The 8,839-nt window shown below is 41.8% G+C and overlaps 1 protein-coding gene and 1 pseudogene across 6 annotated transcripts in view; one reads left to right on the top strand and one right to left on the bottom strand.

The window, feature by feature from the left end:
- The first annotated feature begins 1,403 nt into the window (after nt 1-1,403).
- On the top strand, nt 1,404-4,953 carry LOC130835608 (AP-2 complex subunit beta-like; annotated as a pseudogene).
- A 2,687-nt stretch (nt 4,954-7,640) lies between these two features.
- Nucleotides 7,641-8,839, bottom strand: part of LOC130835690 (NEDD4-binding protein 2-like 2) — a 76,218-nt gene continuing 75,019 nt past the window's right edge. For 4 of the 6 annotated variants that reach the window (XR_009049010.1, XM_057707407.1, XM_057707409.1 and 1 more), the window contains one exon: nt 7,641-7,814. The gene's annotated coding sequence lies outside the window, so the exon portion shown is untranslated. Of the gene's footprint in view, nt 7,833-8,839 lie in introns of all 6 variants that reach the window. The other 2 variants (XR_009049011.1, XM_057707408.1) reach the window with 1 other exon arrangement.

Here is an 8,839-nt window from a genome sequence, read left to right as displayed (position 1 = left end):
CAAGCTTTGGAAGGGACTATCCAAGTAGGGAGGGGCTCTGTGCTGAGAATTTCACCTTCCTTTTGGGGTTCTGGGAGCAGGGGAGAGGGAGATGAGCTACTCTCTCTTGAAAAATCCCTTCCTAGCATTGGAGGAAGGATTCTTAGCACTGCTGAGAAACACTGAAATTTCAAAAGCTTCTCTAAATATTAGGGGGAAACCATAAGGAATAGAGAATATACATGAATCATAAAAATAGTGATGCTTATAATGTATGTATCCTATCATACTTTATGTATCCTGTGATACTTCTTACAAGAACGTTTTTGCCCAGCCTCAAATACTACCTTTTTCATTCTAGACTTGCACTCTCTAACAATAAGAGTCACTAGTCACACATGGCTGTTGAGCACTTGAAATATGGCTGGTCCAAACTGAGATTAAAATACACAATGAATTTCAAAGGTTCAGTATGAAAAAAAATATACAAAATATCTCAATAATTTTTATATTGATTATGTGTTGAAGTGATAATATGCTGAGTGTACTGAGCTAACATATTATTAAAATGAATTTCATCTGTTTCTTTTTGCTTTTTTAATGTGGCTAGTAGAAACGTCTAAAATTTGTGGCTGACATATTTCTGTTCATCGGTACTGCGTGAGACTTCTGTCCATTTCTATTTCCTTCTCTAGAGGGTCTCCCAGGCAGGGTGGGAGAGGGCAGCAGGAAGACACGCAGCTCTGGGGGCTAGACGTTTTGGCACACTGAGTCTGCAGTGCCTGTGGCAGCTGGAGCAACTGTGTAGATACTGGGAAATGCAAATGTGCTGTTAGACGAGAGGTCTGAGCTTTGGAAATCTTTTCCCTGTGAGAAGAAGACAGAGAATAGAGCAGACAGCTGAAGAGGGGGCTCAGGGACAGCATTTAAGGACTGTGCCTTTGAAGTGGATCTACTGAAGGAGAGTGTGAGAGAGAGAACTGTAGGACAGAGAGTGTGTGGAGCCCAGGGAGGGAGAGCTCAAGAAGGAGAAACGGTTGGCAGTACCTGAAAGTGACCCCAGGCACTTCTCCTTTCTCTTAGCTCCCAGACTTAACGAGTCAACAAGCTCTGTTTTCCCTAATTAATTCCTCGGAACCACACTGTTTAAAGCTATCTGTTTGTGTATCTGTTTCCTCCCCCTAGAATGTAAGTTCAAAGGCAAGGGTCCCTGGCAAAGTGGGTTTTGCGCAGTGGCTTAGACCTGGAGAAGGAGTCGTGACATGCAGGAAACCATTACACCACCACGCGGGCCATGCTCTCTGGCTGCTGCCGCCGCCCCCACCCTTGCCTCTGCTGCACATTAAAAATCCACAACACGTGACTGACTCCAAGTACTTTATAACCAATAAAAAAGGGGAAATAGTTGAATTAAAGGCTGAGGTCAACAATGAAAGGAAAGAAAAGAGGAAGGAGGCTGTGAAAAAGTGATTGCTGCTATGACTGTGGGGAAAGGCATTAGCTCCCTCTTTCCAGATGTAGTGAATTGTATGCAGACTGACAACCTGGAACTGAAGAAGCTCGTATATCTCTACTTGATGAACTACGCCAAGAGTCAGCCAGACATGGCCATCATGGCTGTCAACAGCTTTGTGAAGGACTGTGAAGATCCCAGTCCTCTGATTCGGGCCTTGGCAGTCAGAACCATGGGGTGTATCCGGGTGGACAAGATTACAGAATATCTCTGTGAGCCCCTCCGCAAGTGCTTAAAGGATGAAGATCCCTATGTTCGGAAGATGGCAGCAGTCTGTGTGGCAAAACTCCATGACATCAATGCCCAGATGGTGGAATATCAGGGATTTCTGGACTCTCTGTGGGATCTCATAGCAGATTCAAATCCAGTGGTGGTGGCTAATGCTGTAGCAGCATTATCTGAAATCAGTGAATCTCACCCAAACAGCAACTTACTCGATCTGAATCCACAGAATATTAACAAGCCACTTACAGCCCTGAATGAGTGCACCGAATGGGGCCAGATTTTCATCCTGGACTGCCTGTCTAATTACAACCCTAAAGATGACCGGGAGGCTCAGAGCATCTGTGAGTGGGTAACTCCCCAGCTATCTCATGCCAACTCAGCAGTGGTACTTTCAGCAGTAAAAGTCCTAATGAAATTTCTACAGTTGTTACCCAAGGACTCTGACTACTACAATATGCTGCTAAAGAAGTTGACCCCTCCACTTGTCACTTTGCTGTCTGGGGAGCCAGAGGTGCAGTATGACATCCTGAGGAACATCAACCTGTCCAGAAAAGACCTGAAATCTTGAAGCAGGAAATCAAAGTTTTCTTTGTGAAGTACAATGATCCCATCTATGTGAAACTAGAGAAACTGGACATCATGATTAGTTTGGCATCCCAAGCCAACATTGCTCAGGTTCTGGCAGAACTGTAGGAGTATGCCACGGAGGTGGATGTCGACTTTGTGTGCAAAGCTGTAAGGGCCATTGGGTGGTGTGCCATCAAGGTGGAGCAATCTGCAGAGCACTGTGTAAGCACATTGCTTGATCTCATCCAAACCAAAGTAAATTATGTGGTCCAAGAGGAGACTGTTGTCATCAGGGATATCTTCCGCAAATACCCCAACAAATATGAAAGCATCATTGCCACTCTGTGTGAGAACTTAGACTCTACCAGAAAACTGCTAGCACTAATCAATGAATTTAGTAAAGTAGCAGTATACAAAATTAATGCGCAGAAATCTCTTGCATTCCTATACACTAACAATGAAAGAGCAGAAAGAGAAATTAAGGAAACTCTCCCATTTACCACTGCAACAAAAAGAATAAAATACCTAGGAATAAACCTGCCTAAGGAGGCAAAAGACCTGTTTACAGAAAACTATAAGACACTGATGAAAGAAATCAAAGACGATACAAACAGATGGAGAGACATACCATGTTCTTGGATTGGAAGAATCAACATTGTGAAAATGACTGTACTACTCAAAGCAATTTACAGATTCAACACAATCCCTATCAAATTACCAACGGCATTTTTCACAGAACGAGAACAAGAAATCTTACAATTTGTATGGAAATACAAAAGACCCCGAATAGCCAAAGCAATCTTGAGAAGGAAAGATGGAGTTGGTGGAATTAGGCTTCCTGACTTCAAACTATACTACAAGGCCACAGGGATCAAGACAGTATGGTACTGGCACAAAAACAGAAAGGAAGATCAATGGAACAGAATAGAGAACTCAGAGGTAAGCGCAAACACATATGGGCACCTTATCTTCCTAACACCATACACAAAAATAAACTCAAAATGGATTAAAGACCTAAATGTAAGGCCAGACACTATAAAACTCCTAGAGGAAAGCATAGGCAGAACACTCTATGACATACATCAAAGCAAGATCCTTTTTGACCCACCTCCTAGAATCATGGAAACAAAATCAAGAATAAACAAATGGGACCTCATGAAACTTAAAAGCTTTTGCACAGTGAAAGAAACTGTAAAGACAAGAAGGCAACCCTCAGAATGGCAGAAAATACTTGCCAACGAAACAACTGACAAAGGATTAATCTCCAAAATATATAAGCAGCTCATGCAGCTTAATACCAAAAAAGCAAATAACCCAATCCACAAATGGGCGGAAGACCTAAGTAGACATTTCTCCAAAGAAGACATACAGGTGGCCAACAAACACATGAAAAGATGCTCAACATCACTAATCATTAGAGAAATGCAAGTCAAAACCACAATGAGGTATCACCTCACACCGGTCAGAATGGCCATCATCAAAACATCTAGAAACAATAAATGTTGGAGAGGGTGTGGAGAAAAGGGAACTCTCCTGCACTGTTGGAGGGAATGTAAGCTGGTACAGCCACTACAGAAAACAGTTTGGAGGTTCCTTCAAAAACTAAAGATAGCACGAACATATGATCCAGTAATCCCACTATTGAGCATATACCCAGAGAAAACCATAATCCAAAAAGAAACATGTACCATAAAGTTCATTACAGCACTATTTACAATAGCCAGGACATGGAAGCAACCTAAATGCCCCTCAACAAATGAATGGATAAAGAAGATGTGGCATATATATACAATGGAACATTACTCAGCCATACAAAGGAATGAAATTGAACTATATGTAATGAGGTGGATAGACCTCAAGTCTGTCATACAGAGTAAAGTAAGCCAGAAAGAGAAAAACAAATACTGTATGCTAACTCATATATACAGAATCTAAAAAAAAAAAAAAAAATAGTACTGTTGAACCCAGTGACAGGGCAAGAATAAGGATACAGATGCAGAGAATGAACTGGAGGACATGGGGTTGGGGGGGCAAGGGACGAAGGGGAAGCTGGGACGAAGTGAGAGAGTAGCATAGACATATTTACACTACCAACTGTAAAATAGATAACTAGTGGGAAGTTGCTGTATAACAAAGGGAGATCAACTCGATGACAGGTGATGCCTTAGAGAGCCAGGACAGGGAGAGTGGGAGGGAGTCGCGGGAGGGAGGGGATAAGGGGATATATGTATAAATACAGCTGATTCACTTTGGTGTACCTGAAAAGCTGGTACAAGAGTGCAAAACAGTTATATTCCAATAAAGAGCTTAAAAAAAAAAAAAAAGGCAAGGACAGTGTCACCCTTGTCACCCCAAGAGCTAACACACTTGTCTGACATTCAGAGATGCTCAGTAATTGTACATGGACCTGAAGTGCTTTCTCAGTAGATGAGTCTGAGCTTGGGATTTACTAAAGATTAAGACTGAACAAACAGCAATAATGTCAGCTAAGGACTAATGTAAACAGTCAGTGAGAGCCACCTTGCTCTCCGGTAGTAACTATGTTCAGATCCTTACTGGCCCTACCTAGGTGGCAGCCTCCAGAAAGGAGGGCTACCCTCGTATCAGAGGATCCCTGTGACAATACTCCTTCATGCCCTCGGTTCACCCAACCAGGTTTTCAGCTCTAAGGTTCTGTTCCACTTCTCTAGAATGTGATGACCAGCACGATCTCACTTTGCTGCGTGAAAAACCATTATCATGAGAGACGTAAAGAAGATAATCTTAGGAGTCATTTTTGGCAAGTGAAGAAACATTCAAATGTTTCTCTAATGATTACTGCTTAACAGGATGTGGAAAATATAAGGGGGTACACAGAAAGAGCTAGTGGAAACCAGGAATTTAACCCTCGAGTCTACAGTTCAAAACACCCCACGATTTGGAATGCTTAATTATAAATCAGCCCTGGGTTCCTCCCCTGCAGATACCAAGATGGCAGAAAGTCTGAAACCAAGATTAAGCTTCCAAAGCAGACTAACCAAAGACCCTGTAACATAGTAGAACCATTTAAAATATATAGGTAGTAGATTCCCTATTCTCTCTAATCCTATGTCCTTTCTTCCCCTACCAAAAGCTTTTATCTGATAATTTGCCTCAAAAATGTAAGTCATATATATACTTATCCACCTTGTTACACACATATATATTGTGTAAGTGACATGAATTGAAAGGACAGGAAAGTATCCATCTGCACCTGCTCAGTTGCTTCCATGGTGGAACCCTCACTGCTCCAGCACCTCCAGCCTGCACCTTCCACCACCATCTGCGCTATGCGGCCATCCAGAGGTAGCGCCTCTCTACTTAAAACTGCTCCCTCCAGGCTCGTCCCGCATCCTTCCCCTAGAAGCTGGATGGAGGCTGTGGGAAGCTGGCAGAGGTTAGGAGAAGGAGGACAAGGGGAGAGCAGTCATGCAGAATGTGTCTGCTGGGCTGAATCGACAGGGGAAATGCTCACGACTCTGCTTGCCTGGGATGAGTCTGCCAAAGCAGAAATGTCCTCTGGACAAGACTGATTTTGCTCATTCCAACCTCACACTGAACTGCCCCTGCCTCCTACATTGCATCCCTCTATTTGGCATCACACTCCTCCCCCAAGGCAATGACCATAATTCTGTCTCCACAGCACCTAGTATTTGCCACTGTGCACTGGGACACTTGTGGAGTATAAGGTTTGAGGAGAAAGCCTGGGAGGTGGGCAAAGTAGCCCCAACCCATTTTTCTAAAGCTCCATGCTGGATATTAGGGCAAGGTAATAAAGGCAGGGGCTGGAGGAAGCTAGGGGCATCCTGGAACCTGAGTACAAGCCTGGGTGGCTAGTTAGCTGGTGCATCAATAAAGCACAAAGGAGTCTCAGAACCAGTCACTACCCGTGCCATACTCATTGTTAAATATTTATAATATTACCCTTACAGCCATGGTGGTGTGCACTCTATTCACTGGAAATCCATAAATGTTGCTGTCGAAGGCCCTAAGAAAGCAAAGATTTGCCAGATGCCAGAGTCTCCTCTGCAGCCAGCTGTGCTTCAACCCTAATACTGATCAGCTCTTCCCTGAAATCATCCCATCCTAGGCCAAAGGTTAAGTCCAGTTTCACAACAGCTCTAGGAGCCTGCATAGAGAGCAAGACCTTAGGGAGTTCAACCAAACACTGAAGACCTTAGTTTCCATCTGGAAAAGACTTACAGTCCAGTAGAAAGATAAACTGAAACTGTACAAAATAAACATAGGGAAAACATTGAGCTATTTTAAATAAACACTCAATTCCAAATTAAGCAGATAGAACACAAATACTTAACTTCCACTCCCTCACTGAAACCCCACAAAAATGTAAAGGTTTTGGGGTGGGGGGGGAGGTAATTATTATTATTTTTAAGTATAAACTGTAAGAAAAGAGAGAAGATCACAGCAACAAAATTTTGAAAACTGGAAAGCAAAAGGCCTGGTGTTAATTAATTTGAAAAAAATTAAAAAACAAAACTTGAATTATAGAAAGCCAAGAAGCAATACCATTTACTCTGCATTACCCCTAAAATTTCAGGAACTGGAAGATTTAGAACTGGAGGTGTGGCTCTAAACAGGAAGGTCAGTTGCAAGTCTGTTTAAGAAACAAATATCCACACAGTCAGGCAGCTCCCTGCCCCCTTAGAGAAGCCTGGAGGTTTATTCCCTGGAGAAGATAAAACAAGATGAGGAGGAGTAGGAGGGAGGCAAGATAAGGCAGACTATGCTCTCTTTCTGAAAACAGGGATTATGTAAATGCCTACATGTTGAATAATGAGAAATCATCCCTTAATTTATATTTTTCAAACACAAATTTTTGTATTTGAAGTTTGGTAAGTACAATTAAACTAAAATAATAGTAATAATAAAAAAAATAGTTTTTGTAGTACAGTGCAAGTTCCACAATCCCTAACCAAAATCCTTGAGGTCAGATATGTTTCAGAATTCAGGAGGCTCTAAGTGGGGTGGCACCACTGGTAATTAAACACATTAGTACTTCTACAGTGAAATATCTAAGTGGAATAAATAAGGAGTAAAATTAACCTGTCTGTTTGGGTCAAGTTTTGCTGCCAACTTAGTTTTAATGCCAAACATTTAAGAAACAAAACAAAAAACAACTTTTGGTTTGCAGAGCTTTTTGGATTTCAGAATTCTAGAAATGAATCATGGACCCTTACTTGGATATAGGGCCTATCCTTCTATTCTGATGCAGTTTTAGAGATAAGCTACTCAAGTTTTCTGTGCCTTATTTCTTCATGAAATAAAGTAGGACAAATATTTTCAAAATTAGATAATAAGTTCAAGTTGTTACCTCTTTTGTGGAGTTTTTTATTAGTATTCAGGAAACTGATCAATAATAGTTGCACAGATTATTCAAACCAATTTCGGTATCCAATGAGTACATCACTCTAAATTATCCTGCGGGTTGGCACGCAGCACTCTTTCTTGATGATTAGGATCTTCAATAGTACCAGAAAGACGGAGGATTCAACTACAAACAAACACAAGCCCAGACAAGTCCAGACAAAAGGGTGACATGGAGTTTGTTGTCAGTTTCCCAAACTCTTGACCTGTGTATGCCGCCCCCCTCGTATCTAGAGCTTCACACTGTCCCCACAGCCCCCACACCCTGTGTGGTCCTGCCTCATTCAAGAGCCTGTCCTCCCGACTTTGCCCAACCTCCTGTCTCTAAATCGAAACCCAGTTTATGTCCCATTCCCTGATGATCCAGCTATTTACATTAACAAGTTAATAATAAATACACAATTCATGCAAATGTGTTGTTTATTGAGTTGATATGTTGTTTTCCTAGATAACACAATTTCTGTTCTGCCAGGGGCATTTCAAAGACATAGCTGTAACCAACAAAGGTACCTAGGGGAAGGGAATTAACCCTTACTAAGAGTCTATGATTTTTCAGGCACTATGCTTAGAACTTTGCACAAGTTATTTAATTCTCATTTAATATCCCCATGACAGGTTGGTATTATAAACCTAATTTTTTTTTACAGGTGAAGAAATTGAGTCTCTGAGAGGATAATTTGTTTAAGGTCACATAGCCAGTCAGCAGTAGCTTCAAGATGGGAACCCATCCTCTTTCCAGCACTCTGCCCCACCTCCTTAAAGGAGTGAGACAATATAAATCCACCGGCCACCAGCAGGAAAAGGATTTTGAAATAGGCATGGATTTGAGGCTCCCAGAGCCAACCACATTCTCCTGCTATTTCCCTCTTTCTAAATTTCTATTTATCCCTTGATGCCCACTGATCATTATGCCAAACACAAAACGAGGAGGCCCGTTCTCATTACAATTATAAAAAACCTGACCATAGCTACAGCACTCATAAAATTCCCCAACAGGAGAAGACTAATAACTAGGGATGACTGCTCTGTGACGTTCACAGAGGGCAGTTAGTTTAGCATGAATGTAGAAGATGAACATAAAAATCAAAAGCATGGTCCATAAAGTGTCCTTGACACAAAATTAGCAGATAGAAAAGACTCCGGAACTAACTG

Source organism: Hippopotamus amphibius, chromosome 14 (assembly GCF_030028045.1).
Source record: "Hippopotamus amphibius kiboko isolate mHipAmp2 chromosome 14, mHipAmp2.hap2, whole genome shotgun sequence".
NCBI lineage: Eukaryota > Metazoa > Chordata > Mammalia > Artiodactyla > Hippopotamidae > Hippopotamus > Hippopotamus amphibius.
Note: the sequence above shows the minus strand (reverse complement) of the source record. Positions and strands in the feature narration are given on the sequence as shown.